Here is a 17,506-nt window from a genome sequence, read left to right as displayed (position 1 = left end):
AGAAATATACCCAGGATCAATTATAAAAGTAAAAATAGCTTGGCTATTTAAAGTCATATTAGTTCTCATTACAAAAGTAAATTGACAGCTGTTTACATCATGAACTTTAAAAACTCAGATAGTTCCTCCTGAGCCAAGAGCTAAGTCTCAGTTTGAACAAACTGGCACATTGCCCAGAGCTACCTTTATTTTTCAGCAACCTCCATCACATTACATCCATCTGCCTTCCCTGTCATTCTTTGCTCCCTGAACTTCTTTGCTCTGTTATTAAAAAATAAAAAAATAAAAAAGAATAGGCTGTTTTTATTAACTTGTAAAACAATTTAGTTTGATTCATCTTCTCTGACCAGAAGAACAGAAGAGGTCATCAATCTTAACTTCTCTGTCAGCACAGATATGTCAAATCAGAATTAAGTGGTGGGAAAATTGTTGAGGGAGAAAGTGGAAAAAACAAGACAAACAAAATGGAAGACAGTTCTCAGAAGAGGAGAAAAGAAAAGGACTGCTGCTGAGCTGCTATGATGCCCCTAGTTGATGCTCTGTCAGGCTAGAAGCTTAATTTTTCACACAAAATCAGAGAAACTGTGATACCTGAGAAGGGCTGCAAGCTTTTAATAAATTCAGAAAAAAAAAAAAAAAAAAAAAAAAAAAAAAAGAAAATTAAATTGATTCTCCTGTGAATTAAAAATGCTTTTATCTCCATTTCTACAATAACAAAGAAATTCTTCTTTGAAATTAGTTGCATCCTCTTTTCTTTGCAGGATACTCCAGTGGAGGATTATACTCTTCTCCTGCCTTCACCTGTGAGATGCTCTCCTCAAGGTGTCTTCTCTCATCTTAAATGGTGACTGGCTCTTTTCCAAACCAAAGCACAGAAGACTGAATTTTCTACTATTTTCAGCACTTTCTTTATGCACAACAGATGCTCTTATGCATTACCTCAAGGAATAGTATGAGCTCTGTTACACTGTGAAGATGAAGAAATTTTGGCAGCTCCACAAGTTAAATCACACACTCTGTCTACCATAAATGTCCCACATGTAGAATTCTGATATTAAAAATATTAACAAAAATTTCAGATGTTCTGTATTACCCCTCCAGCAATGACAGAATAAGTACTGGATTAAGGTGTGTTAGCTCAGAAAGTAGTTAAAATTCTCTACTCCTTGAATTCCCTGCCATCCAGAAGGAACACAGAACAGCTGATGGATGACCTTTCACTTACCTCACTGGCAGGCAAGTGCTCCAGACCCAACACAACACAACAGCCTGACCACACATACACAAAGATGAGCTTTATGTCAGAAACTTCTGCAAACACTAACAGGCAAGTGAAAAGAGGTTTTTAGCCACTGAAGAATGTCTAGGAATCTGGGAGACCTTGAGGACAACAATACAAAGGTACAGTATGTAGAAGGTTCCATCTTGCTGCATATCTTGATATCCAAAGTAATTTCTTTTCCCATCCATCATTATCTTTTCTATCCCATATGGACAGGGCTTCAGCCAGATCTTTCTCACTAGAAATGTACCTCATTCATGCACTGAGGGAACAAATAAAATGCATTATCTGTGATTTGAGAGGGAGGAGGGAGACATTTAAACAGGGGCAATGTTGCTTATTATTTAAGTAGTGCTGGCTTTATGTCCCATGTAATTTTGGTCCCTCCAGTCGTTTCACATGAGAGCAAGCAGCTGCCAGAAGCTAGACCCTGCAGAGCACTTCCTCCTCATGTCCCTTCCTCTGAATCCTCCCAGGGAGGAGAGGACAGATGTTTCTGGTGCCCACAGGGACATTCAGATGAAGAGACCCCAGAGTCTATCAGATGTTGCTGACAGTTTCCAGTGAATGAATATAAATTAATATAAATATGCCAAAAAATTCATCCTGGTGGAATAGAAAAAGAGAATCACCTAATGTAAAGAATGCAGATGTTTTCAGTTCACTGCTTACTTCCTGAAACTGTTCTGGGCTACTAAAAAGCAATTTATATACAGAAGTGTACTGGGTGCTAAAGGGAGCTTTCAAAATGCAGTGATTTTATGAAGGTAGAGCTGTAATTTATGTGCAAACAAGTGAGACAGGTCAAATTTTTTCAAGCACTTCTATAAACAAGGCCATTCATGAAATGCTGAGTGAATTGGAAGTAGGTGGTTCTATCAGGAATGCCATCTTAACATCTTCTTTAAAGGAGCTTCTGACCATTCAGTAGCTCCTTTGTGTGCCTTTATTCCTTATCTGTGATCCCATCTGTCACAAGACCTTCTATGTCCTTAAATATTACCTCTTATGTGACCACTCCAGTACAAAGGAGGTTAAATATTTATGTGGCACATAACTATACGCCAGTGGGCAGAGTGAGTGAATAGGAGAATGCAGGCATGTGTAGTTCCACAAAGGCATGACTTTGTACAGAAAAAGAAGCAACCTCTATCTGCCTGCAGGGATACCACAATTTCTTATTTATCACTTTACATCACAGAATCACAGAGTTAACTAGGTTGGAAAAGACCTTTGAGATCATCAAATCTAACTTATGACCTACCACCACCTTATCAACTAAACCATGGCACTGAGTGCCACGTCCAGTCTTTTTTTTAACACCACCAGGGACAGTGACTCCACCACCTCCCTGGGCAGATGATTCCAGTGCCCAAAAGGGTTTTTTCAGAAAAGCACGTTGACAGGATTGTGCTAACCATCTTTTTTGGATAAGAACGCAGATTTTTTTTGATTTTCAGGACCTTTGACTGGTTTTAATTATCAACATTGGAACATATTCTAACAGGGGATTCTTTAAGCAGCCCTCTCAGAAAAGCAGAATTTAGCTTACTCATCCATTCAGAGAGATAAAGTGCTAAAAAGAATTGTGTGTTCTATCTAGTAAAGACTTACAATTTCACACTCTTTGTCACAGTATTATCATTTATACTTTGTTTTAATAATAGATTGCTGCAAAACCATGAGCAGTTCTTAAATATTTTGTTTTTTCCTTACTAGCTGCCCACTGATTCAAAGCCTTATTTAAAGAGAGATTGATTCTTTTCCTCCCAATTGTCCATAGACAAAAATTCAGAATCATATCTGAGCACCTCATACACATTCAAGAATTTAGTTGCACATACTTCCTGTGAGAAGGCAGCTATTACGGTCCCCATCTTTGTATTTGGAGAATTAATGCATTGAAGGACTGAAATCAGATTTACTCTAAATACCTAGTTTAAGAAAAGGAGGGTGTGAATGTTATAGCTGCAGCTCTGAACAGTGATTTTGCAATAATTTCAAGTCAAACACTTCAGATACAGCCTCCAGGTCCCTTGTGACCCTCTTATTCCTCTCCTCCTGGACTCATGAAAAATCATCCTTTGCTTCAACATCTTCCACTCCTTTTGCTGTGATTTAAATCCAGCTTCAGAAGAGCCTTTGGGCAGCAGGGAATTGAGATCTGAACTGATCAAAGTTTAATGGAGAACTGGCTAAGCAGGGATCTGAACTTGAACTTCTCACTTCTTATAAAGCTATTAAAACAAAAAAAACCACCACCATCTCCATCAACACTTAGACTTATTTGAATCTGAAGGAAGCTTGGTTATGTGAAGCAAGGTAAGTTCAAGAAATTACTTCATGGAGGGTTTCTTCATTTTTGGACCCTAAATGCTCTCCATAAAAAGGTGTAGGTGATGAATGAGTCAGATAGAAAATCATGGGCATACCCAGGAGGATGGTATTTTCAATGTACTTTCTACCTTGTGTATTTTTATGTGCTATTATTTACTTCATTTCATGATGAATTCTGTGGTTTTTAATGCCTCTAATTCAGCCTTGCTCTGAAGATGCACCTCTGCCTAACTGCTGCATTTTTTATGGTATACCTTTAAAAATATTTCTCTCTTTCTGTGTCCTCTTCTCAGTACCTCACAGAACTCTCTGTCCCACAGCTTCCACCCTGATAATCTGTTTGGCTCCATATATTTGTATGCATTCTAGGACATCTCCAAGGCCATATTTTGGTTCTTGACCAGCAAGAGATGGTCTCAGCAGATCCAGTTGTGATGTCAGGACAAGTCCTTCACTTCTCACAAATGGCTTGCTCTGCTTACCCAAAGCAAGAGTCAGCTTGTTCCCAAGAGAAGATTCCTCTTCCACACAGGAGTGAATATGTCTTCTGTAATATTTGATCCAAAGCCACAGGTGGTGCTCTGATCTTAGAATACAGCAGATCTTAGAGACAGTCTACAGCAATAGCAGCAGCCTTGGATACTTGAACATTCATGAAACATGCCAAAGAACTTCTTCTTTTTCAATGAGTTCTCAGCAGGGACTCTGAGTATGCCATCCCCCTCCCCTGTCTCTGGTGCAGTCATTTTCCTTGTACTGTTGCACATCAAGAGCAAACCCAGAAAATCATTGTACACTGCTTACCTTATCAGGTGTATCTACCTCACCCCAGTTGCTGACCTGTCCAAGTTTCCCATCCAACTTCTTACCAATACATACTTCTAGTTATTATTAAAAAAATAGTATCTTGCAGAAGATCACCTGTACATTGCCCAAGCCTAATCAAGTACACCTAAATTCTGCTGAAGTTAAGACATAGGACCAAAACTGCTGAGAAATGTAGAAGGAAACCCAGCCTGGCTTGGCCAGAAACGCTGCTCAGATCTGCCATCTCCTCCTTCTGCACCAACACGAGCAGCCTGTGAGCCCTTCCCGTAAGCCTGATATTTGCATCACAACACAACATTCCTGCCTTTTTGACATCAGGCAGCCAGTGTCCTTTGTCTTACCAGTGTGAAACACACTGAGATGAGCTATGGGAGCAGTGCTGCCTCCAGATCTCTGCTACCTACTGTCCCAGCTGGGGAGTACCCTGTGTCTGGGAGCACCCCCACTCCTGCCCAGCAGCCAGGTGAGGCTGTAGGGCTGATGCACGTGCTTAGTGCCCCACGTCTCTGAGTGTGTGCTGTGGCTGCCCCTCACAAAGGTGCAGGTGAACTCAGAGGTTTCCACTCACTGCAGCTTCCCTGCCTTGGGACAGCCACAACACCACAACCACATATTATAATAGTGACACATTGATCTGCTGTTTTCTTATTGTTTTACAGAATCCATAGCCTCAGAAATGCTGTAAAATAACTCAGCTATTGTGTTACTTCTGATATTACTTCTGATTGATCTATCACAATCTGCTGAAATAGGCAAAACTATCCCATAGTTACTGATGCAACTGAAATCTAGTTCATGCAAATAACATTAGTACTTTAGTGCTTAATTATAGAGAAAATCAAACATTAGGCAGAAAATCACTAAATACGCAGATAAAGAGAAAAAGAATGTTCAACATATCTACTTCTGGAGAAAAAAAGTAACATTTATTTTTTTAATATAATCATCATATAAGTAAGGGGGGCTGTAGCCAGTTATGCTCATGCTTTGCATGACTGATGATTTTAATATTTTGATGCTTGGTTGATGTTTATAATATTTTGATACTTCTAATTTTTACATCCTTTTTATTCATTTGTGGACATTCAGGGCAGGGTGGGGGTTGTGTGCTCTTAAAAACTATTTGAAAACAAGAATACTGGCCTAGAAATTCTTGGAAAGAAGGCAGCTGTGCCATGTAGAAAGGAACAGCTTTGATGTATTCGAGGAAGAGCTCCTGCTGAGCTGGCATTTTATAGTTTGTTTCTGTCCAAACCGAACTGCTTGTGCTGATTCATTAGCAAAGGATCTGCTCTTTGGCAGTTCACACTTCTCTATGCCAATCTGCTTTTGCCAGGCACCAGCAGTTCCTCTACATGGCATGTGCATAGCCTCTCCAACACAGCCATGTATTAAAGCCAGTGGCAAAGGAATACCAGGATTGGTTTTGCCTTTAAAACAGACTGCTTAAATGTATGGAAACATTTGTTAGAGTTGCACCAAATTCCAAAGATTTTCAAGGCCTGCAGTTTGCATGACAAACGTGCCAAAGCCTTTTTTCAATTAAGCAATGTAAACATGTCTATTTCTGCATCTGCATGTAAACATGCAGAATGTGTTTTGGTCAGATGCAAAGTTGTCCTTGTGGTAGATGAACACTATTTCTAATGTGAAACTCCTGACTTCTCTTCCATTGTTTTGCAACATCTCTGACTATCATCCTCCATCTTCATTTTGTTCACCAGTAGCACCTGCCCACTCTTTACTAAAGCTTTTATTTCACTCAGGAGTTTCCACGTCTTACCCCACCTTTGGGGCATCTTAACACAGATGAGATCTTTGTATTTTCTAAAATGTTATCCTTCTATATCCTTCTGAACCCTGAAAGGGAGAAACTGAAACTCCACCTAGAAACTCTGTTTTTTAACTTCTAAATTTACATCAGGGTGCAAGTTTCCTGCCATCTGCCCTACTGGCTGCACATGATATTTCCTTTACCTAAAAAAAAATAGCTTATTTTCTAATTTCTAAAAACAGCTTAATTTGGCATTAGCAAACTAATGTTTTCAGTATTTTTTAAAAATTGTTTGTAAATACGTCTTAAAAGAAAAGGGAATCTATTATCTCTGATGATGTTACCAGTGTTACAGAAGTGTTTCAAAACACCTTGGTCTTTAAAAGATGCATCTTGCAGGAATTACAAGCAGGAGTAGGATCACCAACTGCAGTGATGGAAACCTACAGAGAGCCAAGACATGCCCTTCCAGAGAGGAGAGCCAGAGCTGTGCTGGGCAGCATGGATATGGAGCTGCCATCCGCAGCAAGGAGCTGCCTCCCCACGGCGTAGCTGTGCCTGAATATGAACCTGTCCTCTTTCTGCCCTTGAGCTTTTAAAATTAACACCTTTTGCCCCACCATTGGAGTAGTATAACAACATTTTGGAGGAAAAATACTGAGTGCTGAATGTTATCTGATAGTTTAAACTAGGAGATGTTGGAATGGTTTTAGTATAAAAATATGGTAAGAACACTGGACATCCAGGCTAACTTACACTATTTACACCAAACTCACTGCATTTTTAACATGCATTACCCAGAAAGGCTTCCATTCAACAAACTGATTTCACTGCATGCAGTGGAAGCCTCTATTTTCCATCTCTGGAAGCATAACTGTTCCTGTGTAAGCAAGCTGGATGAGACTGCACATGGGAAGGCACAAAAGTCCATGTTCAGTGTCTTCCTAGATCAAGGAAACAAGCCATTGTGGAACAAACCAGGCACATCTGAAATTAATTTTCTACCTGACTTCCCAAGATTAAAGAGCTTTTCTTGGTCTACTGTTTGTTTGCAAAATTATGTTAAATTGTCCTCTTAAATGTGTGCATAAGATGTGCATGTTTCAGTATCTGGATGATACAGGACTGCATGACGTAGGGGCAAGGTGATATTTAGCTAAGCATTAGAGACATGTGAGGAGCTGATGCCTGTCTCTAAACCTGTGATTTACCATAGCAAACAAGGGGCCAAAAGGACACCTGGTTATGTTGTTTAGCTGTTGATTATGACAGGAGCAGTGTTTGAATTCCTGTTCCAACTTCCAGCACCATTTCTGTCCTCTGCATCATCAGTTAAAGTAAAAAACAAGTCATGGGAAGGGAAGCTTGAGTCAAGACAGGTTCTCTGTCCCCCAAGGCAGCAAAGTTCTCCTGTGCATCCTTGCCCTCCACTCAGCTTTCTGGGAAGCCTATGAGTCTAACCAGCAATATAGCTCCACTCAAGAAGAGAAGTGAGAGGTCAGGAAAAGGAAAAGCTCTAATGTTCAGCCCATGGTATCTAAAAGCCAAATATAATGACACAGAGATCCTCCACACTTGATTTTTTCTGCAAACTTATGGATAGCTGAGGTTTTCCAAAAAATGGTCATTAAGTTTAGACATTTCTAAGTAGACTACAAGGCAAACGCAGATATCTTTCAAGGTAATCTAGGCCTAACTCCTTCCCCCTCAACATCTATGTGGAGAGAATACAGTATATCAAAACTGTCTGTAAGTGGCAACACAATACTGTACTATTTGTTCCATTAGTTACTCAGCACACAGGTAGACTCAAGATAATATGCTTGGCTATATTTCCAAGGTCTTCTGGAGGCAAGCCTCAGCTTACTCTTCATATGTTTTGAACAAAATGAAAGATGCGTGGGTGCAATTCATGGTCAAGTTTGACAGCCTATTAGCTTGTGCCACATAGCTCCTGCTCGACTCATACAAACAGAAAATTTAAAACAGCTGCTATAATTTAAAACCAGATGGAACCTGAATCTTCAGAAATATATTCTACACTTTCGACTTCATTATTCCGAGGTGCTGCCAAATTGCACGGGTAGATGGCAGTCAAAGTAATAATGGGCATTTTCACTTGCTCTCTCCTCTGACACACATATCACACATGCAGAGCAAAAGAGAGAGAGAGATGATTCATGGCAGTGGAATTTGTATGAAAGAATTTCTCAGCATTTGCTTTGTTGTTTTATTCTCTAAGGTCATCAATTCTTCTAAGAAACAAGTCATCCCTGTTTTGTTCCTTGACACATCGAGCAACTTAGATTAACCTTGAATTGATTAGAAATTAAGGATGAATGATGACATTTAAGAGATTACTAAAATAATATTTGTTTTTAAACACTGATTACAAAGCAGGATTGAGATGTTAAATGATTTCAAGTATTTAATTGCAAGAAAATGCATAAGCCTCAATATGTATCACCATCTGCTAAACCTCCTTCTTCCTCTTCATGTGGTCATCCTGATGCCTGCATACCTTACATCAAGGCAGAGTAGTCTAAGGGATGAAAGAAAAGAAAACTAATGCTTGTCCATGTATATGCTGATGAACATATGGGGAAATTTTAAAATAACCTCACGCTTTACATTTTCTCAGCAGAAAGGTTTGAAACCCTCAAACCTGGCACTTTGAAACCTGCAAGTATTCACCAATTATTCAGGTATCAAAATATGTAAATTTCTCTTTTATACAATTTTGAAATAAATAAGTTTATAACATGCACCAAAAATTTGCAGCAGTTAAGTCGCAGTTATTCATTCCCTGAGGAATAGGGCTACCAGCTCTCCATCTTGATTTTCAGGAAGTCTTCATATTTATTGTATTTTTCTGACACTTAAAAATATGCTGTCTGTGCTACCTTCTTTACTGTGAAATTGATAGCTTGCATCTTCCTACCCAGTTTTTTCTCCTTCTGCAACAAGACCATGTGGCTAAAATTTAAGGTCCTCTAAGTGTCCCTTACAACCCAAAACACTTTCTGGTTTCATCATTCTGCAATTCTATGGTTCTATGATTAATTCAAAGCAACTGCTATATGCATAAATTTTTGGACACCTTTTATGTTAAAGAATAAAAAATAATTTTATTTTTAATTTTTAAAAATTTGTTTTATCTGAAAACACTTTATAAGTTTCAATGCTTTAATCAGCATTAGATATCTGCTTATACATAGTTGAAATCTCTTTGAAGTTTTTTCAATTGATCTACTTTTCTGTAATTTTAAATGCTATCAAAATGCAATTTTTCAAGAAATCACTGATAAAATCAGAAATTAATGGTGACAAAAATCAATATACATTGGGAAAAATTTTGCATATGAAGACCCAGAATTTAGATAATTTCCCTTTCTTATGCAGCTTATAATGTAATGCTTTACCATACTGGAAATTGCAGCTTCCTTGAAGTATCCTTAGTCCCTTTGATGTCATCCTGTACTTTCCTTTACTTTTAGTGTACATACTTAATGCTACTTTACTATACGTTCCAAGTTGATATTATTTGTACTCTCCCATGCCCACGACCCAAGAAATTGTAAGTCATGTATATGTTTACATGCTTTCCCAGATATTTTTGAACTGCAAACTAGAATCTGAACTCCACATATAAATTGAATGTTTAATTTTCCTTTTCAAACTCAGCGTCTCAAACATCATCTTCAGCTTCAAAATCAAAAAATTTCATTTATTCAATAATTAGTAATAATTATGATTTAACTATTCTTTAGGTATTTTATTTACTTCTCACTCAGCATATAAATATTTCCACAGTGACAAGTAAAATATGTCATCTCATATTTCACAATAAATAAAACCTGAATAAACATGGGCAAGGTAACCTTTGCTGATTAATTTAACAGACATGTCTCTGGATTTTAAAATTCGCTATCAGTCATTAATTGCAACAAAAGTTTTATGATCCTTTGGTAAACAACTATAAGTTAATGACAGCCACGAGGTAGGGCATGTATTCAAGTTCATGAGGTCATCTCCTTTTCTTCTGAATCTGGTTGCATTTTGTTCTCTAGCAAGGCAAGGCAGATTGATTGCAATGAAGTACTGTACTAGTCTCCAATCAGAGAAATCGTAACTAGGAACAGTTTTAACTTATCACTAGATAAATCCCTCTTTTCCCTATATTGTAGGTGGAGACTCCAGCATTTTAGTGCTTTCTGCACAATCACATGGTACAGTCTGTGGCAATTTAGCCAGACAGGATGTTTGACTTGTGTTCTGTCATTTCATTCTGAGCTTATTTAACTCTTCCTTGACATTGATGTAACATTGTGGGCAATTTTGAAGCCATGCAATTGTTGAAAATAAAAATTTGTATTATTTTTCTTTTGAATTTTTCTGAATAAATATTGCGATTTTCATGATACTTCTAGGCTCAAACTGGACCTCTACCCATGATTGGCTTCAGCCCATCTCACACAGCATATTCTAACCATGCTGGATTTAAATTGTTTTGTCTGTGGGCTCAGAAAGGGTTATACCCTCCTTAAGAGCAATAGGCTACTTCAGAGAAGTGAAAACTAAAATGCCACTCAGGTGTCTATATCCAATCTTTTCTTTTCCAGTCCTTTATCCTTTGTCTCACGTTTCCAGAGCTGTCTATGACAAGAAAGAATATGGACCTTCCAGGCTATTCAAAATGATGGTTTAATGAATTTATGTTATTCATATTCTTACATGCTCTATGGATTGCAGCTCAGGCAGAACCCATCAGTTCCAGCCTGCACTAATATTAGATTGCCCAATACTCCCCACTACCAACCTGTGATTTAAGTTCCTTATAATGTTCTCCAATTTTATTTGGGCTGGATTTTTTTCATGGCAGATAACAAGCTAAGATGAACAATTTATGTGCCTACACATAACTTCCATGCTTCAACTGCTAATGAATGATCAATATTAAGAAAAAAAATACAACCTGATAAATTTCATCAAATTTTGAAATAAAATCTAGACCTTTAGCAGTGGGCTTGTTGGCCTGGACGAGCTACCTTCCATAGGCAGCCAAACAAAAACTTGTGGAAAAATTCTTAGTGGGAACGGCAACAGAGAATAGAGGAATACCATTAAATATTATGCATATTTATAAAAGGGACATGACCATGATCACTGGCATTCTTGATTCTTACATTTCTAAATCCTTTGCATGCTTGAACTCACCACCTTAGAATTCTGTTAAGAGAAATTTTGTGTGTATGTTGATGTGTTTATTTCAGTTTTAGTTATAAAATAATCTTTAAAGAGAGATCTGGAATATAAGGCTGCATAAACTCAAAAAATATCAGTCATAAATTGATTGTATAAAAGTTATATCAGCAAAACAAGCAAGATTATTCTGGCCATTTAAACACCTTAGTTTCAGAGAGGTTTGTGAAACTGGTTGTGTAAAATAAGATTCTCTCTTCATCTTGCAAATTTTTTTCCCCATAATTTAGTATAAAACATATATCAGATGATATCGTTCGTGTAAAATGTAGCACACTGTGTCATTTCCTAGGAAACAGAACAATTATGCTGAGTCCAGCCACCAATTAGTCCAATCAAATGCAAAGCCAGACAAATAATTTCACTTCTAACCATGAAATCCTGACTAGATTCTGTTTTACTTTATAAATAAATTATTCCAACTTGAAATATTTAGAACTGCATTATTCCTAAATATATTCAAATTCAAATCTAGTTCTTACTGAGATTTTGCAATAATCTGCTAAAATTAGAGTTTAAAAATTGATAAATTTTTTAATAAGAGCTGAAATATGACTACTGTTGACATTTGAATGTTTAAAATAACATTTGTGTGTATTTAAATATATATATATATATGTACATAATAAAGCACTGTCGATAGCAAGGTAAGTAGCCAAGGCAGATGAGAAAAGTAGACAGAACTTGTTCCTGTCTTTGGTATTAAATTCTTGCCAGAGCCTTTGCAACCTTTGCAATTTACTTGCAAAGTCTGCATAGATTTTTGGATGTTGGGGCAGCTGCTTGATAGCTGAGTTTGGGGTTCCAGACATTTTAATATATTAGCCATCAGAAATTATTTTAGATAACATTGCCTAATTTTCTTCTTATTTTCCATACTCATACAGAAAGTAAGAACTTCTTCATTCTCTTCATATTGGTACTTTTTACAATGTCACTACCATTCTCTTCCCTTGCCTTGATAGCACAAATAACCTTGTTATTTACCTTATGGTTTTCCATCTTGTAAATCAGGCAAATATTAGTAACTGTGGCAGGGGTTTTAACTTAGCTGCAGTAAACCTTGCTCCCTATACGTGGATCTGCCCAGCAGTGCGCACCTTGCTCACTGGCTAGGACACCTCCAGTGAATTCACTGCTGCATTGCAAGCACCAAAAATCTGTCTTTGATTGGAAAGAAAAGACCCCAGGCTGCAGCCCAGACCACACTGGCTGCATCAGCTGGGCCTCTGATAGCGTGTGAAGGGGAGTTTGCTGGCCAGGGACCTCTGGCTAGGGCTGCCTTAGGCAATCAGGAGTCTGAGTGTTGACACAAGGGTAAGGGTACTTTTCTATCCCGTTAGCATGCTTAGTAACATTTTATATTACTTCTCAAGGAATCACAAGTTCAGGACAGGTCATATTTTGTTTAATATGCACTGAAAAGAGAACAAATTAACACAAATATTACTTACTCTATTCTAGACTAATATTAAGATCACCTGCTCTTAAAATACAGTCATCAGTCTTTTGATATGACATTGTTTAAGGACATTTAATATGTGTAGTTCCTTTAGAAAACAATATTTCTCCATGCTTAACAAAACATTCCTGGAACAATAAGTCATTCTGCATTTCACCCTTCCAGCCTCAGAAATCAACTGTTCTTGCTGCATGTGTGTTTTATTTTGTTTGGCTCCATTTTTCCCTTAGTTTGGAGATCAAAAAAGTGAAGCCATTCTGTAAAAATAAGACCTGTGTGAGCTGAAAGGAAAAAAAGAGGGGAGAGAATGGGAAACATTTCATTGTATATGAGTTGTACCGAACAGCTTTATTAACTGTGTGCTTCAGATGTTTTGCATTAAAACTTAATATAGAAAATGCTGAATGAGTGCCAAAATCAAGAGCATTGTTGGATAAGTGCTATCACTGTGCCCAAGTTCTGATTTATCCCTACATAAAATTGCTTGCCTGCAATTAAAGGTTCATTATTCTACCCTAAGACATAAGTAAACACCTATAATAAGGATTTAAATTACCATAATGGCTTCTATGAATTCTATCAATTTTTGTTTTCTTAGTTTTATGCTTTTAACAGCCATTATGTAGTGATATTAATATTGATAATTACTATGGGCATACATTAAATATTCTGTTTTAGTCTCATCCCAGTATCTGCCTGTACTTACAAGGGCCTGCCTGTCTTCCACAGTCTGCTCCACCATTTTATTATTGTTCCTTTTTTTGTTCTAGATATCCATCTCTCTTACTTTTCCTGCCAAGTCATGCTATCCTCTCTCTTGTCCTGTGGCTAACATGTATTTTTACAGGGTAAAACACAAGAGGGAAAAAAAGGAAGGACTGAAGAAGGAAAGGAGGGAGCAGAGAGACACCTGGAAAAAAACATGCTGATTTGCCAAGTGGAGGGATGATGATGCAGCTGCTGGAACACATTGGCTTAGAACACTGTGACAGTCTCTTATCTATTTTTTGTTTTACCACATATCAGCAGCCTCATAAGTTTTTCCTATTTCAAAACATCTCCATTTTGGCTCTGAGGGTGAAATGGCCTGGAAGGTTTGAGCTAAAAAAGTTGAAAGTATTTATGTAGACTCATATTAATGAAGCCATGCTTTTCCAAAAATAAACTAATTTGAAAGTGCCAAAAGACTTAAACTCTTCTTATTGACTTATTTTTCTCTGGTTTTTTTTTTTTTAAATTTCAAAAGAGAGGAATAACCACAAAAGTAAAACTGTAAATACTATTTAATCAAATGAGCAAAGTGCAACAGCTATTTATCAATTAAGAAATCAAGAGGTAGAAAATACCAAAAGTTCCAAAATCTTAATTCATTTTTCTGGGCATGGCTATGGGTGATTTGGTGAAAATAAATGATGCTGTCCCTACACCATGTTTACTGAGCTACCTGCATAGCCCAAGCGGAAGCCACATGGAACAGGTCTTCCCCTCCCATTGCACTGCCTGCAGCAATAGCCCAGCTTTGTCCATGGGACAGGTTAACATTTTGTGTCCTCACATGCCAGTCTCCTACTGAGGCAACATTATACAGGATTTTATGGATTTCAATATTTATAAATTTTAGAGCTGATTGTATACTAGAGGACTTTACCTGCTCATTGTTAACTATTAATCATCACTGTGGGATTGTTTGTAGGGATTGTCAAACATTCATGCTTGCAGGTACAATCCTTGCTAAAATTGCTCTACAGTGTGGAGACACCAACATTTCCTTGATGCAGTTTTCTTTATGCAACATGTATTCCTACTGATTAAAAGCATTTATCTCCTCTCAATTTTATATCCATTAAATAAAGAGCAGTAATTGAGTGTATCTTGCCTGTATTCCCAAAGTGCATTTCACCCATGTGATGGGCATAGTGTTTCAATGGCCATTCTAGAGCTAAGAAGAAAAGAAGTGCCATGATCTGGGTGTCCATGTGCCATTGAATCCACTGTTCTGCATATTTTATGGTATGTCATAGCATGGATTATTTAATTAAATGAGCAAACACATTTGTCCTCAGGAAAAGTGTATATTTGCAAGTAAAATGCAAAATATTTTTATGCAGAATCCAATTAATTTCTGAAGGCAATTTGTCGGCATATTTGGGTTTGGTGTTTTTTGAAAGTTGGCCTAGTTAATTATGGTAATCCAACAGCATAACTCTGTCTTCACTCTCATATTAAAAACATACTTCTGCTTAAAGAAACTTCCTTTTCTTTTTCTCCCTGGGAAAGTATGTGGTTTGTACTGGATCATAGCTGGATATTTGTGAGTAGTCCTGGTTAATTTTTCTTGTCAGTAGCCCTGAGGGGCAAAAAGGGATTTAATCAAATGATTTAACATTATCTAGGCAAGAAGTAACCATGTTCATATTATTCTTATGAGAACTTCATTAACCCCAGCAAGAATATTCATCTGAATGAAAAGAACAAGATTAAGCTTTCTGATTGCTAACTAGTTTGTGTGATGTCAAAATGGATGTCCATGTAGTCAGAATATTAAAAATTGAGCTAAGTATAGAATTTTGATTCAGAGGATCATTCTTCTAATTTAAGTGACTATAACTCATAAAATGCAAAGGTTTTTTCTTATAATGCAGTCTAGCTGTTCATCTAATTCAAAAAGAAATGTATCAGTTAATATGTGAATTTTAACACTTTTTCCCAAGGAGTGTCCTTTGATTTCCTTTGTACATAGAGGGTTGCAAACTCAAGGCATGCAGTGACATGAGCTTCTCCATTAATCAGAGAGACATGATTTGCAGTTGAACCATCTGGAGCAGTAAGACCTGGGGCAGGGTTACAGAAGGATCCACTCAACCCTGAAAATTCAAAACTAAACTGAGACTTTGTCCTTTATTCATCAGATATCACAAGTTCTTGCAACAGGTCTTACATAATGTTCAGTAGATGCTGTAATACATAAACAAATAGTATTGGGCTAAGAGAAAAGAGTCAATGTCTTAACCGTGAATGTCTTTGGTTTAATGAATTTGAGTTTATTCCTGAAAAAGAATTACCTTTTCAGAGGTGGCTGGTATGAAACATTTACAGAGGCTCAGTGTTAAAAGATACATTTTCTGCCACATTTAGATTTTTACCCCTTAGGCAGAAAAAAGTGAATGTTCAGATTACTGTCATTATTAAAATTAGAACTCAAATATGGATTTGCAGATGTAGCCTAAAAAAGTACATCAAAAATAAAACATAAGTTTTATTTAGCCAAACCAAGCACAAAGCAATTTCTTCTGGAAGAAATTCTGTGTAAATCTCTGGTTTATGTGGAAGCTGTTTTAATTAGGTTTTGTAATTATCTTCCTTTTCTCTTAGTCTACATGTCAGTGTATATCCAGACAGCCAAAGTACATTTAAGATTAAAAAAAGTTCCACTAAATATCTCTTTCATTAAACTCAAGGAGGCAATGGAGAGACTCACATTTCACACAGGATGTATCTGCAAAGGAACTGTAAATGCCAATGCACATTCCCCATGGCTCAGTGTTTCTTCTGTTAACTCTGTTCTGTTATAAAAATAATTTTTCAGCTTTGCTTCTCAATGCTTGTCAGGCTCTCCAGAAGGGTTGTGGCAGCATTGCATGATGAGCTCAGTGCTCTCAGCATAGCTGGTGGCATGGGGTGGCAGGGGACAGCCAGTGGAAAAGGCTGACAGCACTGGGCAGCTGACAGTCCAGATATCAGCAGGTCATCATGAACTTCACTTGTCCCTAAGAACCAACAGTACTGTAGCTGATTATTTCTCAGAGTTGGAAACTGGGATTTTGTGGTCCACAGCCTGAAAGAGCTCCAGGGGCAGTTCTGTTATGCATCATTACCTTCTCTCTATTCTTCAATAAATGATAAATAAAACACAGTGAATTATAGGATTGAGTAGCTGGACCTGTGTTCTGCCAACAGAGTTAAGACTCTGCAGACAGGGAAGAGGGCTTCATGTGTGCCTTTGGACACAATTTTGTCTTTGCCTGACCTCACCTGTTACTATTTTTTGAGTGTTTGTCACCTATCGTGTGCCTCAGTACTCCTGGCTGACAGCAGGAATAATTGCAGCTTCTGAAAAACCACTGGAGCAGTCCCTGTTGGCACCTTTTTGACTGCTGTCAGGCCTTGCACCCTCTCTGCTTTGCCCACATTTCTCTGCCCTGTGTAAATTCCTGTCCTTGCAAGGAGTGAGCCCTTCTCCCATGACAGCAGCAGAGGGCTAGATCCCTGCGTCTGAGTGAAGTGGGTTGCTGACCTCTGCAGAGACACTCACTTCCCAATGGAACCTGAACATCTCAAAGCTCTTGTGCTCTGTCCAAGGGATTTTATATCCATCAGACTTCCGCCCACTGAGAACATGTATTTACCAGCTATGATACTGAAGATTGACTTTAAAAGAATTTTGGAAGATTTTATAATTAACTGCAAAAAACTGGCTGTGTTCACCCTTGACCAGACTTCAAAAAATAATTAGGAAACTGACTTCCTAGGTTTCATCTGAAACCCCACAAATACAGGAGCA

At 37.7% G+C, this 17,506-nt stretch overlaps 1 protein-coding gene and 2 long non-coding RNA genes across 3 annotated transcripts in view; 1 reads left to right on the top strand and 2 right to left on the bottom strand.

Moving 5' to 3' along the window:
• The window catches only part of LOC121352522, an 83,094-nt gene extending 81,714 nt beyond the window's left edge, over positions 1–1,380 (top strand). The window contains exon 3 of the long non-coding RNA XR_005954948.1: positions 762–1,380. This is a non-coding gene — a long non-coding RNA (uncharacterized LOC121352522). The remainder of the gene's footprint in view (positions 1–761) is intronic.
• LOC121352520 overlaps positions 1–17,506 on the bottom strand; it is a 160,608-nt gene that overhangs the window by 50,643 nt on the left and 92,459 nt on the right. The gene's annotated exons all lie outside the window — the stretch shown is intronic.
• Positions 1–17,506, bottom strand: part of LOC121352519 — an 84,080-nt gene that overhangs the window by 5,933 nt on the left and 60,641 nt on the right. The gene's annotated exons all lie outside the window — the stretch shown is intronic.

Source organism: Pyrgilauda ruficollis, unplaced genomic scaffold (genome assembly GCF_017590135.1).
Source record: "Pyrgilauda ruficollis isolate IOZ18807 unplaced genomic scaffold, ASM1759013v1 scaffold19, whole genome shotgun sequence".
Lineage (NCBI taxonomy): Eukaryota > Metazoa > Chordata > Aves > Passeriformes > Passeridae > Pyrgilauda > Pyrgilauda ruficollis.
The sequence above is the reverse complement of the archived record's forward strand: the minus strand, read 5'-3'. Positions and strand labels throughout refer to the sequence as shown.